Source organism: Anastrepha ludens, chromosome 4, assembly GCF_028408465.1.
Source record: "Anastrepha ludens isolate Willacy chromosome 4, idAnaLude1.1, whole genome shotgun sequence".
NCBI classification, from domain to species: domain Eukaryota; kingdom Metazoa; phylum Arthropoda; class Insecta; order Diptera; family Tephritidae; genus Anastrepha; species Anastrepha ludens.
Window position 1 is genome coordinate 29,068,446 of NC_071500.1, and position 20,603 is coordinate 29,089,048.

At 37.0% G+C, this 20,603-nt stretch overlaps 1 protein-coding gene across 1 annotated transcript in view; it reads left to right on the forward strand.

The window, feature by feature from the left end:
* Window positions 1-15,232: 15,232 nt before the first annotated feature.
* The window catches only part of LOC128861391 (neuropeptides capa receptor), a 151,063-nt gene continuing 145,692 nt past the window's right edge, over window positions 15,233-20,603 (forward strand). The window contains exon 1 of the mRNA XM_054099510.1: window positions 15,233-15,286. The gene's annotated coding sequence lies outside the window, so the exon portion shown is untranslated. The remainder of the gene's footprint in view (window positions 15,287-20,603) is intronic.

Here is a 20,603-nt window from a genome sequence, read left to right on the forward strand (position 1 = left end):
ACTAAATTACAACGTTGCTAACTGGGGAATAAAAAAAATTAAGGCTTAGATTTTGTAGTGGTTATGCAACCTGTCTGGGAGCTATTACTCCACATAATGAGCGCTTGCATTATTTGTCGGTTGTTTGGCTGAGCGTCTCTTCCTATTTGTGGCATGCGTCTTGATGTCGTTTGACAAATGGAATATCATAGAGTTTTAAGCCGCCTCCGCACGGAAGATGGTTATTTTTGACTTTGACCTTTTTCATATTATTTGAAATATAACAGTTTACAAAAAATACTCGCAAATACTACGAGAATACTTGTAAGTCGCATTTGATATGAAAAACTAAGAAAACTTTGCACAAAAAGAGGGGAAACTGTAATAAGATTGTCTGCATTGCTATCTGGCTGATTTGCAAGGTATTCGTGATTTTGAAATATAAATGAAGATTGTAATGTTTATAGAAGCAGTCACCTTTCAATGCGGTAATAGTATTTAGTATACGTTTTTATGGCTTAAGAATTTTTCATAAGTCAAATAGTTGATACTGATCTTTTTCTTCTTGCGCGATAACCGCTTACGTGATTTTGGCCGAGTTTAGTAAAGCTCATGCAGGTCCAAACATCTTACGCAGAATCTTTCTCTCAAACACTCCACGCGTCGCTTCATCGGATGTTGTCATCGTCCAAGCTTCTGCGCCATACGTTGGGACGGGCATGATGAGAGCCTTGTAGAGTGTTAGTTTTGTTCGTCGAGGGAGGACTTTACTGCTCAGTTGCCTACTTAGTGAAAGGTAGCACTTGTTGGCAAGAGAGATTCTAAGTTGGATTTCAAGGCTGACATTGTTATCGGTGTTAATGCTGGTTCCTAAATAAACGAAGTCTTTCACAACCTCGAAATTATAACTGTCTACAGTGACGATACGCGAGTGCGCCGACTATTTGTTTGAAGACAGGAGGTACTTCGTGTTGCCCTCCTTCACCTCCAGACCCATTCGCTTTGCCTCTTTATCCTGTTTGGAGAAGGCAGAACAAAGAGGTATTTAAGGCCGATGATATTCGGCATACGCCAAAAATTGTACGCTCTTATAAAAAAAATATTGTTCCTGAGCGATTAAGTTCTGCGGCTCGTACGATGCTCTCCAACATCAGGTTAAAGAAGTCACACGACAGCGAGTCACCCTGTCTGAAACCTCGTTTGGTATCAAACGGCTCGGAGAGGTCCTTCCCAATTCTGACGGCGCTGCTGGTGTTGAGCAACGTCATCTTGCAAAGCCGTATTAGTTTTTTGGGGATACCAAATTCAGACATCGCGGCATACAGATAACTCCTTTTCGTACTGTCGAATGCAGCTTTGAAATCGAGGAAAAGATGGTGTGTGTCGATTCTCCTTTCGTGGGTCTTTTCCAAGATTTGGCGTATTGTAAATATTTGGTCGATGGTAGACTTTCCAGGTCTAAGGCCACACTGATAAGGTCCAATCAGTTGGTTGACGGTAGGCTTCAGCCTTTCACACAATACGCTCGCAAGTACCTTATAGGCAATATTTAGAAGCTAATTCCGCGGTAATTGGCACAGATTGCAGGATCGCCCTTCTTATGGATTGGGCAGAGCACACTTAAATTCCAATAGGTAGGCATGCTTTCCTCAGACCATATTTTGCATAGAAGCTGATGCATGCACCTTACCAGCTCCTCACCGCCATGTTTGAATAGCTCAGCCGGCAGTCCGTCGGCGCCCGCGGTTTTATTGTTCCACTCTATATGGTTCAAGCAGCTCATAACGTCCGGGATTAGCCCACGTATCCTCTGGGTAGCTTCCGAACAGTGAGCTCCGGGAGTGAGCTAACGTGAGAAGGCGAAGCACTCCAGGATAGCTGGTTGTGCACTGGGATTGAGACCCGCCACTTAAAAATCCTCCCCAATGAAAATAATTGCAAAGCCTCGGATGAGTTGATATTGATCACTTGACTCTAAATGTCTAGGATCTTTAAAGCTGCTACGAACTATCAAAATAGGAGTAAAGAGTTTTGGGTGTTTGACTGTGCCCCTCCTCTTATTTACATTGTGCGTCTTTACGTTGCCTACAGTTTTAAGCCGACTCCGAACGGCAGAGTTTTACCATTGCCTGTCGAGGGTCGACCGCTATTAGAAAATAACTTTCTATCACTTTGCTGTTTCATGCACGGAGATTCGAACCTATGTACTTCCAAATGGTAGTCAAAGCATTTGGTTTCGGCGGTCGTCGTTTTGAACATAAATCCAGGATAAAAATATCGATCCATGGCGTATGAGTAACATTTCTACTAATTGACTGAAAAATGGCAGATTTCAATTGCTCTCTAAAGAACAACAAAACCTGTAAGAGTGTTTTCACTCTGTAGAGCAATAAATTAAATAAAAAAAATTTTTTCTTAAAAGCTTATAAAATTTTAAACTAAATACATTTGCATTTACAGTTGCCTCATTTCATAATAAAATAAAAAAATAATTTGTCCTTCTCATTTATCTCATAAAAAGAGGTCATGTAAAAATATTATTTAGATGAGCTGAAACTGTTCACCATTCACATTCAAAATACGAATAGGGGCAAAAGGTGAAACAGCTGCAACTGATAAAAATTGGTATGCATCAGCAATTCGTAAGCGCAAAAACAACAACTTTTATGTGTATATGCACGTTTATGCTTAAAGTGAAATGCGTCGACTGCAAACAACTTCCAGAAATGTTGACACGTCACGCCGCTGTTGAATTTATTGCTCATTGCGGCAGTTGCAGATAAGTCGAATAGTGCGACACTTTCAAACAACAGTGACAGTCAGATTAGATAAGGGAAAGCAGTCGATAGTGCCAGCTATGGTAAAAATAACTACAACTGGCTCAGAAGCCAACAAAAAAAGCCAAAAAATTAGCTCATGCTTGCACACACACCCACACTGATACACATGCACATAAATTCATCTTTATAATCCGGCAAGAAAACCGTGGGATGAAATCACTTCAACCACTCACTGGCAATGCGAAAGAGTACAGAAGTTTTCGATGTGCGTCAGCGCAAAGTCGTAAGACTCGTAGCGTGTAGTGTGTGCTGGACTTTTCATACACAACATATGTATGTATGTGATGGTGATAATAAATGTCATAATTACGGTATTTACATTAGTTATAGAAATAATTTTACTTTTAGCATTTATGGAAAACAGAAGCAATTTAAGGAGAGAATTTTAGAGAAGTATGTAAATGTACAAATGGTTTATATTATTTTTATTATGAGGAAATTTAACACTGTGAACTGAAAGGTGAGTTATGTATGCCCTCTTTATGGATTCAGAGTATTTTTCTGAGCCATACTTCCGTAATCTTTAACAACTCCTACACAGATTTGAATATAAGTCCGTATGTACCATATAAGAAACTAGAAAGATTTGGGAGAAAAATGCAGAATTTAGATTGAATTCAGTTCAAATTATCTGTTAAGCATTAAGGTTATATACAGATAGAAGGCCGAAAAATCGAATTTTTTAGAATTTTTCTGCGAAAACTTTTTACTTAAAAGATCTTTTGAATTGACCACTATGTCTCTGAGCTGGATCGTCTGAAATTGAAAAAACCAAACAGATTTCGTTAAAGTAATGTTAAATCTCGTAATTAAATAAAGGAATAGACAAAATAAATTTTTGGGCAAAATGGCGGAATAACAAAATTAAAAAATCGATTTGTGAGCCAAATTTTCACCCTAAATTGTTTAGAAAAAAATATTTATCGGAAAAATAAAATCTTCGATTAGTTATTAAAAAATATATTATATTTAAGAAGCTCGTGTTAAAATTTGAGACTAATTGGTTTAGCCGTTTTCGAGTAATGTTGGTCATCGACTTTGAAAACACCATTTTGAGAAAAACGCGTCTAAAGTTCGACTTGTACTTTCAAGCACTCTTTCCAGCACTCTTTCAAGCATGCCTTTTCTAATTTGTGTGTAAATTCGAAAATATTCACCGGAACGATATTAAATTTTCTGTACGTATTCTTAAATACAATATATGTATATTAAGAAAAAAAATAATAAAAGAAAAATCGATTTTTTTTAAATTCGAACTGTACATAAACCCATAATTTTTTTTTATTATTATTATAAACATTTAAATATATACACGAGGTGTGCTAAAAGAAAGGTGAATTTTAGTTTTTCTCAAAAGATATTTTTTATTCATCAAATTGCATTTGATCTCCTTGAAAATAGTCCGCCTCAGATATAATACCCTTGTGCCAGTGTTTTTTACAATCCTCGAAACAGATCTGATATGCGCTTCATGGTATGTTCTTGAGCTCTCAGCAATTCGGTTTTTATGTCCCGTCCTTTCTTGGGTCTCTTCAATCTTGGGAACATGAAAAAGTCACAGGGGGCCAGATCCGATGAATGCGGTGGTTGAGGCATGATAACGGCGTTGTTTTTGGCCAAATAATCTCTCACAAGCAAAGCCGAGTGAACAGGTGCATTATCATGATGCAAAAGCCACGCATTTTTTGTCCCCAATACCGTGTTATTTTCGAGGTATTGCTTCACGCAAACGGCGCATAACTTCAATGTACTACTTCTTATTTACCGTGCGACCTTCTGGTAAGAACTCCTGATGCACTACGCCATGGTAATGACATGGAAGAAAACATTGAACAAAACCTTAACAGTTGACTCTACTGGACTCTTCCAATGGGACGATTGGGCTTTGGTTTCGATGTCATAACCATATATCCATGATTCGTCACCAGTTATGAGCCTTTCAAGCAAATCTGGATCATCGTTGACGTCATTCAACAATCCCTGAGCGATGCTCATGCGACGTTGGTTTTGGTCAAAATTCAGCAATTTCGGCATGAACTTTGCTGGTACACGCCTCATGCCCAAAATTTCCGAAAAGTTTGCATGACATGAGCCAACCGACACGCCGATATGCCGACATCCTCAGAAACTTCCCTCATTGTGACTCAATGATTCTCCATAACAATTTTCTTCACTTTCTTAACAGTTTCATCGGTTGTTGATGGTATGGGCCGTCCAGAGCGAGCGTCGTCATTCGCATCATCCCGACCCTCTGTGAAAAGCTTTTACCACTTGTAAACATTTGTTTGAATCGAAGTACTCTCACCGTATGCTACTGTCAATATTTCAAGTGTTTTTGAGCACTTAATTCCATTTTTTACACAAAATTTGATGCAGCTTCTTTGATCAATTTTTTTCGACAGCAGAAAATCGCTGAACACGTAAAACACTGGTTTTATTTATGCCTCTTACAAACTAACTAAGCCGGCAGTATTGCTAAACCATAAACATACATATCTTCGAGGCGAGTGTACCAATATAAGCGACATTTGAAAATTCACCTTATGTTTTGAACACTTCTCGTAAGTGTTGTAAAAGTGCAAGTAAGTTTTACGATTTGTTTAAAAATCTGTATATTTCGAGAATTATTAAAAATATTAACGACAGATGCAAGTAGCTACTTCGATAGCACGCGGTCGACGGCCATGAGAATATTCTTTTCACAGATGAGAAAATTTTTAGCGTTAAAGAAGTTTTTAATTCTACCATCGCGCCTATGTAATGATTTGATGGGGAGTATTTTGTAAAGGCGTTACATCTCTTCATTTATGCAAAAAAGGAGTTAAGATCGGAGCAAAAGTGTACCAGGAGGATGGCTTAGAAGGCGTGGTGATGCAGTTGAGCAGTATTCTCTTCAGCCGATGAGGCTAAAACCACCCAGCAGTGGCTAAAAAAACGATATTCGTGGTTTCATAACCGCGAGAGTTCATAACCGCAGAATCTACTGAATTTATTGGACTACAGTTTGTGGTCAGAATTGGAGAACATGGCTTGGCGAAGGCCTCAAACAAACATTGATTCGAGCAACGACGTCAATATTGATAAAAAAAATTCCTAAAAAATATCTATAAAAAAGGGTATTTGACGAGACTACTACCATAAAATAAATATATGACAGCACAGTTTTCGTCGTACTAAAAGCTAAAACAATTCAGGTCCAGCAGTTTTATTATAAAATGCAAATATAGCTACTTAATACTGCCGTAAGTTCTGTTACAGTTTAAGTCCGTTACAGATATGAATTTATAATACTTTTTTTAATGAAGATAGTTTTATTTAATGATGTAAATATTAAAAAAAAAACATATAAGCGATTAGGTCATTCAGCTATTGCAGCACGCACGGCTTGTATCGATATTGACGTCGCTGCTCGAATCAAAGTTTGGTGGAGCGAAAAAGGGGTTTTCTATTTGAATCGCAGCTATAAATATTAGCTAGCTTGAAATATTGCAAACGCTTTACACGCAACATATATCCTTGTAAGTTCGCTCTCGGTAGCTAACTTTGCATTAAGTAAACTAAATGATTTATTATTTTGATTTTAAGCTTTTAAGGGCTCCATTCGTCGACTTCGATTAACCGAAGATATGAAATTCGTTGAAAAACTAGTTAGCTAATTAAAAATAGTTGCATCCTGATGCTTATGTGCTCACAAAAAAAAAAAACAAAAAACGTTATCAAGTTTAATTTTAGCAAACAAACTCAAGGTATTTCTAAATTGTATTACAGCAGTAGTTATCTTTTCATATCAAGCGCGCTAAAGTATTCAAGTGCTCTTATAAAAAAAGCGGTACATAAATACTCGTAGCCATAGATACTCATACAGAGTGCATATTTACAGTGGTCACACAATTTATTCGTACACTCAGAGTTTATAAACAGATAGCACGATTTATATAAAAGAAAACTATTTGGATATATTCGTAGAAAATAACATATTTATTGAATATTTAAGAAACAAAAACTTCCTAATTCATTTCTGGAATTAGAGAACTTAAGGCAACAACGAAAAAAGGCACAGTTATATGCAAAAATATTATTCGTACATAGGCTTATAAAGAATATTTTATTAAGAAAATAATACAAAAAACGAGTATTCAGTACTTTGTTGGGCCGCCTTTAGCTTTAATAACTGCTTCCAGACGTCGGTGCTTACTTTTTACCAATTCTTTGATTTCATTAGCTGGAATTTTCTTCCCTTCAACACTTAAAGCTGCGTTTAATGACACCTTGATATTTTGTGCTTTCTAATTCTTTTTCTTAAGAGCTCCCAGATATGCTCAATTGGGTTCAAATGCGGTGATTGAGGTGGATTTTTAAGCTGCTTACAGTGGTAAATAAGCCATTCTTGCACGAGGTAAAATGAGTGTTTTGGGTCATTGTGTTGTTTGAACAAGAACCCTCTAGCATTCAGTCCAAGTTTAACGGCACTAGCATGCAAATTATTCTTCAAAATGCTTAAATACAGATGTTTGTCCATTTTATTATCAATAAAAACCATTTTTCCTACTCCAGATGCAACTATGCACCCCCAAACCACTGCATTTCCTCCTCAATGCTTACCGGTAGGAATACTATTTTTTCCATTCAGTTCTGTATTTTCTTTTCGCCAAACTTTTGGGAGGCCATCTGATCCGGAAACATTAAATTTTGACACATCACTGAATATGACGTTTTCCCAAAAAGAATCTGCCTCATTTACCTATGTATAATATATAGCGGTTGGTGAACTGCAATGTCTTCTTTTTATTAATATCTGAAATGTAGGTCTTGAGGCGTGCCACTCTGGTTTGATAACTACCGTTTTGCAGGCAACTACGAATTTATTTATTTTGAATATTTCGGCATAGTATCGCGGATGTTATTTTTGGATTTTGCGTGACTGATGCTACTTTGTTGCGTTCCTCATGTGGAGTCAATAGTTTTCGCCTTGCGGCTTGGTGGTGATTAGCTTCCAATTTACCAATATTCGCGTAATTAACAATAACATTTTGCACCGTAGAATACGTTTTTCCAATTGTTTTGCCGACACATGCAATGTTGCAGAATTATGGGATACAGATATAATTTAATATCTTTTGAGTAATGCAGTTGCGAAAACAAAAATATACAAAATATTGTATGATCGGTATACATTTGTAAACGAATAAGCAATAAAGAAGAAAAGAAGAAGAAACTAAAGTACTCATTGGCATAACCGGAGCATGTAAAGGGTGATTTTTTAAGAGCTATAAGAAAGTTTTTCAAAAAAACACACGTAAAATTCAGAAAAATTCATGAAATGTTTATTTAAATCGATAGTACAGTCCATATAATTTATTGTTTGAAGATTATTTAATGCAAATGTTGACCGCGACTGCGCTTCAAATGGTCCATCCGTTTAGTCCAATTTTGGCATACTCTTTCCAAATGCTTTAACGTTGTCTTCCAATGCGTTAATTGAAGCAGGCTTGTCTGAATAGACATAAGTTTTAACATAGCACCACAAAAAATAATCTAAAGGCGTTATATCGCACGATCTGGGTGGCCAATTAACAGGTCCCGAACGTGAAATAAAATGTTCACCGAACTCGCCTCTTAACAAGTCCATTGTTACGCGTGCTGTGTGGCATGTGGCACCGTCTTGCTGAAACCACATGTCATGCAAGTCAAGCTCTTGCATTTTGGGCAAAAAAAAGTTGGATATCATTTCGCGGTAGCGCTCACCATTCACAGTTACGTTACGATTCGCAGCATCTTTGAAGAAGTCCGGTCCAATGATACCTCCAGTCCATAAACCGCACCAAACTGTGACGTTTTCTAGATACATTGGTAGCTCTTGCAATTCTTCTGGCTGATCTTCACTCCAAAATCGACAATTCTGCTTATTTACATACCCATTGATTCAAAAATGAGCTTCGACGCTGAACACAATTTTTCGATAAAAAAGTGGATCTTCGGCCAACTTTCCAAGAGCCCATTCACCAAAAATTCTGCGTTGCGGTAGGTCGTTCGTTTTCAATTCTTGCACCAGCTGCATTTTGAAAGGCTTCACACCTAAATCCTTTAGCAACATTTTCCACGTTGTTGAGTAACAGAGGCCCAATTGCTGCGAACGGCGACGAATCGATAATTGATGGTCATCAATTATAACACTGGCCGATACAGCTGCGATATTTTCTTCAGTTCGCACTCTACGTAAGCGTGTTTGTGATTTGATGTCCAATAATGTAAATTTGGTTCTAAATTTAGTCACAGTAGCTCGAATAGCTGCTTCAGTGGGTCGATTATACTGACCATAAAATGGAAGAAGCGCGCGATAAACTTTCTTAACAGAACACGCATTTTTATAATAAAATTCGATGATTTGCAAGCGTTGTTCGTTTGTAAGACGATTCATGGTTAAATTAAAGACCAAACTGAAGATGTTTGACAGTGAAACAAAACACGAAACGTGCGTCAGCTGTTTAAACCAACTGTTTAAAAGGATAATAGCTGCCCTGAATGCCATTTTGCACTTATTTCCCATCAACTTTTGCGTTATTTCCATTGCTGCTCAAAGTCCATTTTTTTATTGCTTCAAAAATTCATTTATAACCTACAGAATATCTATCAAAATGATTAAAATTAAAGAATTAATGACTAAAAACTCTCTATAACGTCAATGAAGTGGTGAGCGTCGAACGAAAGCTTTAATTGTGTTTTTCTTGAAATACTCTTTTTCGGCGCTATCGAATATAACTGAAAAAGTAATCCAGATATCAAAATAAATATTTACAGGGATATTCCGCCCTTTGCATGTACTTCAAATTTTATATTAATTATCATTAAAAAGTGAAATTTTTTTATTTCTCACTTCCAATTTTCATTTTTTTGCTTTTTCGTTAAAAAGAGGTAAGTGCAAAGCGGGACCACTTATTTGAGTGAAAAATTTTTGTCTGGTAGATTTCAGTTGATTACACAAAGCTGCAAATTCCATGACGCAAATTAAAGCAGCCATGTTTAAGCAACAGTAGTGCCGCCATTTTTTGTTGTTTTTTCTTATTTCAAAAAAAAATTTTGTATACTTATTTTAAGATAATAAGCTCTTTTATTTCGAAAAAAAAAAGATTGAAAAATCTCGTTGATTTATTTATTTGAAGCTCTCACAGACATCTCTATCGCAAACTGGAGTTTTGGGGCCGTGCCAAAGCAATCTTGCGATGTAGACAGGATTGGAAGGAGGGAGGAATCTGTACCGAAGCTGGCACCTCTGCTGCAAAATGGAGTCGAAGTAGGATTTATCTCTAAATTAGCCAATTTATCTATGTTTCCTTAAAACTAACAAATACTGCTAGTGGTTTTCACGCAGAAGTCTTCGCAATTCTGCAGACATTCAAATGCTTAGGGAACGTGGGCACGAGGAAAAATGTTTCCGATAGCCAACATTTTTTTCAATAGCCGAGTCGCGATCAAGATGGAAGCGCAGGAAATATGGATCTCCATTTCTGAATGTGCCCAAGTGTACTAGACGGAGGACTCTAAAAGTTCTGGGACGCCAATTGTTTCGCTACCCGATCAAAGTCGCAGGCGTCGACGGACTGCCGGCTGAGTTATTCAAATAAGGCAGCCACGAGCTGGCAAGGGGCATGCATCAGCTTCTATGCAAAATACGGTCGGATGAAAGCATGCCTGCCGATTGTTTTCTAAATAACGCCTATAAGGGTCTAGCGAGCGTATTGTGTGATCGACTGAAGCCCACCATCAACCAACTGATTGGACTAAGTCTTGGAGAAACCCCATGGAAGGAGAATCGACACCCACCAGGACAGTTAATTTTGTTTTTGAAAGCGTAAATGAATTTATATATTTGGGATTCATTCTATCGGCGAATAAAGACTCATCAATTGGTATAGATGAAATCACTAAAGCGGCCCACAAGGCGTAGTATGGAAATACTTGTATTTAACCATATTTGACCTGGAGTTCAACCCTCTGCAACTCCTCATCAAACTATTTGATGGAACTCCATACGTTGTCCATACCCATTAAGCAGTGCCGGTGATGATAGCAACCACTGTACTAATGGAAAACTGGTTTAGATTGATAAGGAACCTACTTCTATGCTCATTTCTTCCAGGCATAATATGCCTAGTTACCTTTTAAGTGGACTTCTCGACCCATCTATTGTCCACCTATCGTCCACAAAGCGTATTTAAAGATAAAGAAATGGACACATTTGGGAAGAATTGATTGATTTAAGATCAGTCCCCTCTTAGCCGGCTCGTCAGCTGTGCAATCTCTTGTAATAATTATGTGGCAAAAGGAACTCAGACAACGTACGTGATGCACTGCATAGCCAGCTCATCAAGAATAGTATAAATTTAGACACTTTATGGCAACAGGCCAGTTCCTTACCCACAGCGCAGTCTCCTTTATAGCTATATAACTCAGTTGACGCTGCAATAGTCAGGCACTGCCTAGGTTAAGCTGTAGCATTTCTGCGTGGGAGCCACTAAAAAAAAAAATAAATAAATAACTGGCGCGTACACTGCTGTTAGGTGTTTGGCCGAGCTCCTCCTCCTATTTGTGGTGTGCGTCTTGGTGTTGTTCCACAAATGGAGGGACCTACAGTTTCAAGCCCACTCCGAACGGCAGATATTTGTATGAGGAGCTTTTTCATGGCAGAAATACACTCGGATGTTTGCCATTGCCTGCCGAGGGGCGACCGCTTTTAGGAAAATGTTTTTATTAATTTTGCTTTCACCGGGATTCGAACCCACGACCTTTCTGTGAATTCTGAATGGTAATCACGCACCAACCCATTCGGCTACGGCGGCCGCCTGGGAGCCACTACCGACCTTATTATTTAATGTTGAGCCATTATTGAAGTTAGCCACTGTCTCTAACATTAACCTTTTCACAACTTTATGGAATTCATTTGGGAAAACTATTTTCAAAACAGATTTGTGAATCAGTGTAATCTAGCTTCCTACATGTTTCCGCAAGAGTTCCGAGAAGGAAGTTTCGAGTGCCCAAATCTGAAAATTTCCAGTGTAGGCATACATTTTGCCTGAAATTTGCCATATATACCCATAGGAAAAAGAACTCTTAAAATCTCAAGACGATTGGCCTCACGCTCAGAGTATACAGCCAGGGTACTGTGCGAAGTTTGAAGCCTCATCTTTTACATATAGCCGTTTTGAATTCATAAAGCATAGTGACCGCTTTTATTTTATTCTTCGATATTCCGGTTGAATTTACGGTTTAAAATAATCCCAAAGTACTTTACCTCGATAGCAAGTGTAAGTCCCATACATCTGGCACTAGTTTATGCAGGTTCTGAGGAAGAGTTCATTCTCGCTGCGTACCAAGTAGCATTCACCCCCACCTTCTCTGAGGTTATTTACTCAAGGAGTAAGCAAAGCCCGATACAAGTGTCAGGGTAGTTGTTATTGACATTAAATCATCACATTTTAATCATTTAAAATAAGAAGTGCAGCCGGTAATTGAGACGATTTCTATTAAAAAAAGGCCGTTTACTTGGGCGTGAGTATTCCTGTTTGTATGTATGTACGTATGAGTATTTAACAAACACCAACGCCACGTAGCACGAGCTTTTAGCCGCAAGAGTATTCATTTTCATATTTATGATGCAAATATTTTTACGTACGTACGGACATACCTACAGTATGTCGCGCCCTAGTGGGCTACTGTACAATTTAAAATAAGTGCGCCAACATACAATTAAAATAATTAATGTACTGAGGGACACGAGGGTTTTTATCGCAATCCAATCTTTTTCAGATACTGAAAGTCGATTCCCAGTTTCGGAGGGCTTGCGTGGAAGAACAAAAAGAAGATGATGAAAATGTGATAAGATTGATTTAACTTCAATTCAATAAATTTTTCAAAATTAAAATTAATTTATTAAAACATAAACATTAATTAATAAATATTCCTCTAAAGTAAAACAGAAAAAAATTAAAAAATTAACAATTTTCTGTAGATATAACAACAATAAAAGTATTCTAACATAAATAACCTTCATAAAAATTACAACTTAAGAAACAGGCATGAAAATCAGCCTTTAACTCTTCTTCTGAGTTTTGTAAAGCTAGAATTCTCATTTTCCTTCATAGAGCTGGTGTAGCATTACTATCCAAGTCACTAACAGAAAAAATTATCAATGTTTTCCACAAGTGCAGTTTCACTAATTCAGATGTTGACACGAAATTAGTGATTAACATTTGCTTACTTTGGGGGTTACTCTTATAAATTGTTCTTGAAAATTCAAGAGAGTGCAGTAGCAGTAACTCTGTCCAAAAATAAGTTTGCGGTTCTCTTCCTAGTCGAAGCCATTCAGCAATACTTATCCCGCAAATTGTCCAGCTTCATTATTGTCACCATTAGAACTGCTACTTAAATGGTCTTCGGGAACGTTTTCCATTACTAATTCTACGAGATCCGCATCCGAAATTTCCTCATCGTCAAATAACTTTTGAATGTCTAGAATATTCAAATCACTAAATCTTTCGCCACCAATAGAATGAACTAAATCTAAAATATTCACATAAATATTTACAGTTGAAGTCGCGTTTCTTTCGACTATTCCTTCAGTCCATATGACTTTGCAGCAAGAATTTATTGTGGACGCCGACGGCTGATGCAAAATTCGTTATACAATTGAAAATAGGTTAGACTGTAATTCAGGTAGAGCGAATGAAGGATTTTCATCTATTTTTCTCAAAACATCTGCAAAGCTTCTTCTGCTAAAGTAAGCCTTAAACATAGAAATTATCCCTTGTTCTTGAGGTTTAATTACTGAAGTTGTATTGGGAGGCAAGAACTCAAGAAAAAGTGATTCTGCAGCATGACACCTGTTATTGCTTGCACTAAATTCTGTAGTAGATGTTGTTTGTTGCTTTTCTTTTAAAAAGCTAAAAATGTTAGGCACTTTTTATCTTCTCGAATTAGAATCTACCGGTGCTTTTTTTACTATAGTTCTCCATCCAAATTACCCGATCATTTTCTCGTGCTCCTATTAAATCATCTCGATGATATGTGCAACATATTGCGCTTAGAGTAATTCCCCTGGCTACACTTTTTCGAATAAAAGCTTCCATTCGCTATATTGTCCTAACAGTCGCCTCATTCATTTCATATTTTTTTGCTATGGATGTTGAGCCTTGTTTCATTTCAGTTTGCCTAAAACTTAATTTTTTCCAAACTGACTGTTTTCCCTTCCTTGGGTCTTATTTTTGCTTACATGATAGGTCTCTAATTAAGTCGAATCACTATTACGAAATATAAATATTTTTAATACTAAAAAACTGTCTTTTTCCGCTTGTTATTAGAATTCAATCAGAACAAGACTATGAAGTTTCTTTTTCTTCACGAACAATGCTTCCATATTAATTGCTGTTTTGAAAAAGTGTGCGTTTGGTAACTTTGGAAGGGCTTTCAAAAAAGTGCGTTCATCAATATGGTACTGATAAATTGCACAATGCAAAAGTATAAGAATAAGACCAATAACAATTTTTTGGTTGTGATTTAAAAATTATGTATTATTATGTAAATTATTAAAGGATGGGATAATTCGGCGCATTAACGGCATAGAACCTCAATTATGCCTCAGCGTCATCGAAAATTTGGACCATCGAATGGAGGAGTGCCGCCGTTGCCGCGGCGGCCATTTGGCCAATATTTTATTCCATTCGTAGTTGAGCCATACCAATATTATCATAATAAAGAGAAATGACAATAATTTCTTAAAAAAATTCTCTTTTATTCAAAATCAACACCGGCCCTTGAAACTTAACCACTCTTTAAAAGCGGAATCGTGCAATTCGAAAACCGTGCAAATCGAGGCACTGGTGTATACATAAAGACCAACGAATATCTATTATTCGAAAGTTCGCTTCTGTTTAGCCGGCAACTACTGTATCTGTCTGCCGCATATCTGTGTATTATACGGGAAAACTCACTGCTACGACACTTTAATTACATTTTAATATTTACATAGCAAGCGTACGACATTCTGCGGATTTTTTTATGACTCTTCAAAAAATAAACCTAAATAGAACAAAGCAGTTACTTAAAATGCGATAACCATTTATCATAGCCAACTTTTTTATCTCCGCACTTTTAATAGCTTCTTAATTGTTTCGACTCTCGGTAGCTGCGGCTGTGAAACTTGTGAAAATACTTGCGCATACTGAGGTATGTGCGCACATCTACTTGTTCCATATACATATATGTTTACATACAACAACAACAAACGTTTATCTCATCCAAAGCCAAAGTTAAGCGTCTTTAGATGCCGTAGACTGCATAACAATTTCTATTTGGTAAGATTTTTACAATCGAAAAGTATCCCTGAGAAATTCGCATGTACGCTTTTGCATTAGATGGTGCGCTAGCGTGGGCACGTACATATAATTTGCTCGTATGTTGGCGCTGAAAATTATGTTCGTGTACTTAAGTTTATAGTTAAATATTTTATTATGGATATTCGAAATGATTGTTAATGGTTCAATTGCACACAGCTGAGTTAGTGATTGAGTGGTGTGCGAGACTTGCAAGTTTGTCGATAATTCCACGCGCAGTGGCAGATAATACGGAAATTATTTTCTAAAAACTGTGAAGTGAAGTGTTTACTTTCTTATATACGAGTGCTGATACTCAAAGTGTATTCGTGTATGATGAATTTGCAGTAAAAAAAATACCAGAATTTATTGGTGGATAATTTTTTTCAAGAAAGTGGAAAAAGGAGAACGGCAAATTTTATATAATTAAATAATCAATACAAATCCTACATAAATTATATAAAATCCTTTGAATTCAGGTGGAGCGACAGTATATGGACATTTTTTATATTTTTTTATAACGGCATTTCAGTGTAATAATAAGAAATAGTAAGAGTTAATACAAATTATTAAAAATATTAACATTTTGACGTACGCCCAGCCTAGTCAAATTAAGAAAACTGAACGAAAAATTTAACATAGCTTAAAGAAAATTTCATATATAAAAGAAAGAAGGTTTTACGTCTTTAATAATAATAAACATTTAAATTATAAACAATAAGAACCAGCATAACTTATCACCAAAGCTCGTCACTGAATGTCACTTAACGCCACGAAATACATCAACAATACTAAACAGCGTTAAAAGTTACCTTAGAAGGTCATGCAGATGCTTTGAAATCAATCCAAACACTACCAACAACAAGTGAATACAAGTGTATGAATATATGTATGCATGTATGTTCGTATACAATTTTTGGAATTGAAAATGATAAGACTGTATTTAGTGTTTTTCAAAAACTAATGGTGTCGCGAGTCACCTTTTGGCATGCAAGGATGCAAATGAAATTTTGCGACCTTATTTCTGAACCGATTAAAAACAAAAAATGGACTCCTTCCTAATGTGCAAAAACTATGTCATCACATTATCTATTTTAAAAAGATTACAAAATGCCAATTGCAAAGAAAACAAATGTGCCTGAAAATGTGTAAAGCTAATACTACAGGTTCTTTCATGTTGGCTGCAGAATTCACGCAATAAATTACATATAAAAATGTATAGTGTACAAATATGTGTGTGCTACGAAACCCTTAAGAGGGAGCGTGCAAATCTTTGAAATAATTACCAAAAAATTTAAATGTTAAATTGCAATTATGAAAACCCGTATTCGCTTTTGCAAAATCAAAAATCATCTTTGTGCTAGCTATTAGATTTAGATTTGTGGGAGGGGGCTGGACAAGTTCAAGCCCTCAGTCAGGAGACCATTGTACTACAATAATATTAAAAAAAAATAGAAATTTCCCGCTCATAGATTTCCTTGTTTTATAAAAGCTTATATTGACAAGTGATACCACATCAGAAAATAGAATATTCGCTACTTATCTGCTCGCTATCTCTCTGCTCGGCTCACTTGAAAATTTGCATGCGAAAGCAAGAACAAATCTAACGATTGAAATTCGCCACTAGCAGGCGAATTATACCTCATAAAATTAGTATAAATCACTATCTTTATTATTATTATTAGTATTAGGCTACTGCACACTGCGACCAAAATAGATGTATTGTGCAAGGACACCCTATATTTTAAAGCTTTTTAAAAATTGTTAAGTCATTCTGGAGTTTCTTTTCCCATAGTTTATATGGAGGCACGGCAGTACCACCAAGGGGCTATAGCTGTTTTCTGCCTAGTGCAGGAAATTTACAAAAAATGTTCTCTGAATTTTCAGTGCCCATTTCACAGAATCGGCAGTTGATGATGGCCTTAGAGAGCCAATTTCGTTTAAGGGGTCCCGGTGGTCTAGATATTTCGATAATATTTCGAAAGTATAGGCTTTTAAGAATATACTGTTAAATTTTTGGAAGGATATTCCCAGTATTTTCGATTCTACAGCCGTTTTAGCAGGTAGAGTCAGATACGTCACGCGGCCACTCTCAAAACTTTAATCTCAATTATCTCAAAACTACTTTTTTCGGCTTGGTGTTGTCAAAAAAAGAAAACAACTATTCAACCAAATCGTCTGAAATTTTAATATGTTGTTCACAATCATATTATTATTTCAATTATTTATAATAGTATTTTTTTGGGTAAGAAACTGAAAAGACCCGATTTTTAGAGTGTCAAATTCAAAGCCGTACCATTTTGGCAATTTTTTTTTTATCCGAGTACGGGACATAGCTACATTAATAATTTTTTCGGTTTTTGTGTTTCAGATAAATAAAAGAGCCAAAATGGACAACACCATCCAATTTTTCGGGGGGTCAATTTCAACGCCATTTTTAAAATAAGAAAAACATTTTTTGCTTTCATTTTTGTATATAAAAGAAGTTTAATAAAAAGCCTAAAAAACTTAAATATCGTTTTTTTTCATTTTATATTGTAAAAAAATTCTTGCAAATACACTAAATTTTCGAGCTCTAGACAACCGGGCCCCTTAAGTGATATCTCAGGAAGAGAAAGCCCTACTCTGGGTTAGAAAGGTCATGTGATGAGGGACTTGGCTTCACTTGGTGTGACCAACTGGTGTCGGTTAGCACGAGAAAAAAATGACTGGTGCGTTTTCTTAAACTCGGCGAAAATCGCGTAAGTGATTATCGTGCTATTAAGAAGAAGATATCTCAGTCTACAGTGACCTGTAAAGTAACCGTTTAAAGGTCTTAAGTCTACTTTGCTAGGGGAAAGTGTAGCTAAAAAGGAATTCCTCTGTCCGGCGTTAGGAATTGTTTCGATTATCGCTGACTAATAGAGTTTCGCCCTCCCACCTCCTGAGATTTTCATTGATGTGACCCTTTGTAATTCCACAGAAAGTTTCAGGATCAATTAGAGGCATGTATGCCCCTGTTTTAGCTAGATGGTTTGCTATTTCATATCCCTCGTGTCCCAGTTTCATAGTTTAAATTTTGTTTTAAAACCATTTTATGGTCGATTTTTAACTCTTCAGCCATGCTACGACTACTAACGTGCCGGTCAACTGTGATTATTTCTGTGATTTTATCGACATTTTCGGTTGCGTGCCTGTCTGTGCGACGTACATTTTTAACATCAACGTACAATGCCTGAACGGAATCGACGAAACGAAAGTTGCACATCCTTAGCTGTTGCAGTATCGACACCATAAACATCATTCACAACTTCAGAGGTTTGGCTTGTATTTTCGCCTTGATCAAAGAAAAACTGTAAAACGTACCAAATTTTCTCTTTGTTGGTCTCCAACTCTCTTTGTTAACACACTGTAACTTACAACCGAGTGGAACGAACAAAAAACAGGAGAACAATGTTTTAGTGTGAAATGTCACGTTGTCGACGAGGATAAACTTTAAATTGTAATTGTAATTCAATTCGGTTGTAAACAAAAATAAACGGCAAATCCGTTTTCGGAGAAGCAGGTTGAAACACGAACCTTAATTGGATGCTTAACAATTCGTACCAGCAGAACACCAAGACTGACGTAAGCAACAATTCGCCCAAAAGGAAGATTATTCCGCGTATATTACGTTAGCCCAATTCCTTTCTGAAATTGCCTTAGCTCATGCAAGTCGTTTTTCGTTGTGTGATTATGAAAGCAGCGTTTTTTTTTTAATCCGTTTCAGAAGGTCTTCTGCATATTAACTTTCTCGAATCCTGTGTTTGGATACATTAGCCCTACTTTTCCTTAAAACTGCTTCAGCTTCACGCAACGACAAGTCGGCTTTGTCACAGGCAAAACAAAGATCTTCCAATATTGCGTTGGAGAGGTAAATTTTTCAAATATTTTACTTCAAATGCACATGACCTGTTTGGAGTTCTAGGGTGGTCAGCAGTGTTCTTCTTTCAAATCGTTTTCCATGGGCGGAACTCACTTTCTAAAAACAATGTATGCGTTCTAAATTTCTCACAAAAGTGACAAATTGCAGAGCGCGTATTGCGAAAAAGACACGCCAATTTTGAAGCATTTAAATTGCTTATAATGGAACTTTTAGTTTAAAACTTGTCGGTTTTCTTAGACAAATTGTGGATGGATGCTCGGTGAGACAATCCCGAGAGGAGTGAAAAATGTATTTTCCCAAAAGGCCAAGTAAAGTATTTCATCCGTTTCACACCAGTGGACTCAGTGCTTGCTAAAATTTTTTAATTCTCCGTCTATAGTATTTTTTAACACAAATAATAGGTTAGGTTAGGTTAGCTTGAAGCGGTTGTTCATTGTATGCTGCGTGGGGAACTAGCCCCTATTCCTTCCTGAAACTAATGTGTGCTATTAAAAAATTTCTCAAGATCGTTAATTTCGACAGAGCCGAGGTCTTCTAATTCGTTGAAGAAATGTCCGCCCCAAATGGCGAGTCTATGCCTGGATAGAGCAGGACAGTGACACAGAAGGTGCAGGATCGTTTCTTCCTCTTCCTCGTCTAGACAACTTCTGTAGAAGTCATGCGTTTGCACACCCATTCTCTGGGCGTGCCTACCGATTAGGCAATGCCCCGTAATAACTGAAATCAGTGTGCTAAGACTATGCTTATCTCGTCTTAGTAGAAGTTCTGTGCGTTTAGCATTGAGAGTCGGCCACATCTGTCGGGCTATTTTGCAGGTGGCTTCGTTACGCCATCTTTCATTCGATGCTCTTACAATTTCCTCGCGGATACGTAGTCCACATGTTTGCAAGGGTATACCTATATCATTGTCTTTGTACTCTCAATTTGGTACCGTCTCGTTAAGAGATGCGCGGCATTTCATGGCTACCTTGGAGGTTGTCGCCTGTTTTGTGAGGGATTTTATCGCCGCTTGGCTATCAGCGAAAATGTACCTGTTGATATCATCTCCACGTATCGCATCACACTGTACCAGTGTCACGGCTTTCATTATTGCCATCATTTCAGCCTGAAAGACACTACAGTAGTCGGGGAGCCGAAAACTGACACACCTCCGCCCACTCTGTCATCGAGCTTTGAACTATCGGTGTATACATGGATGGCCTCGCCCTGGCTTATGTTACACAAATAATAACATTAAAATATAATTAGGCTCTTAACTTGGCCTGCCTCATAAATGTCGTGGACTAGTAAAATTTATGAATTTTTCAAAGATCTGCACAAAACTTCACTTTTTTCGATGAAAAAGTACGCAACTTCTCTGTAAAATTGAAGCATAGTAAAATTTCTGCTTTCTTTACCTCTCCACCTTCCTTATAACTTACAACTACAACTCCGCACGTATTTGGTCCAAATTAAATTTATAAAAAATATCTCAACTTGCTTGCAAGTCTCAATTTCACAAGCAACAAGTTGATC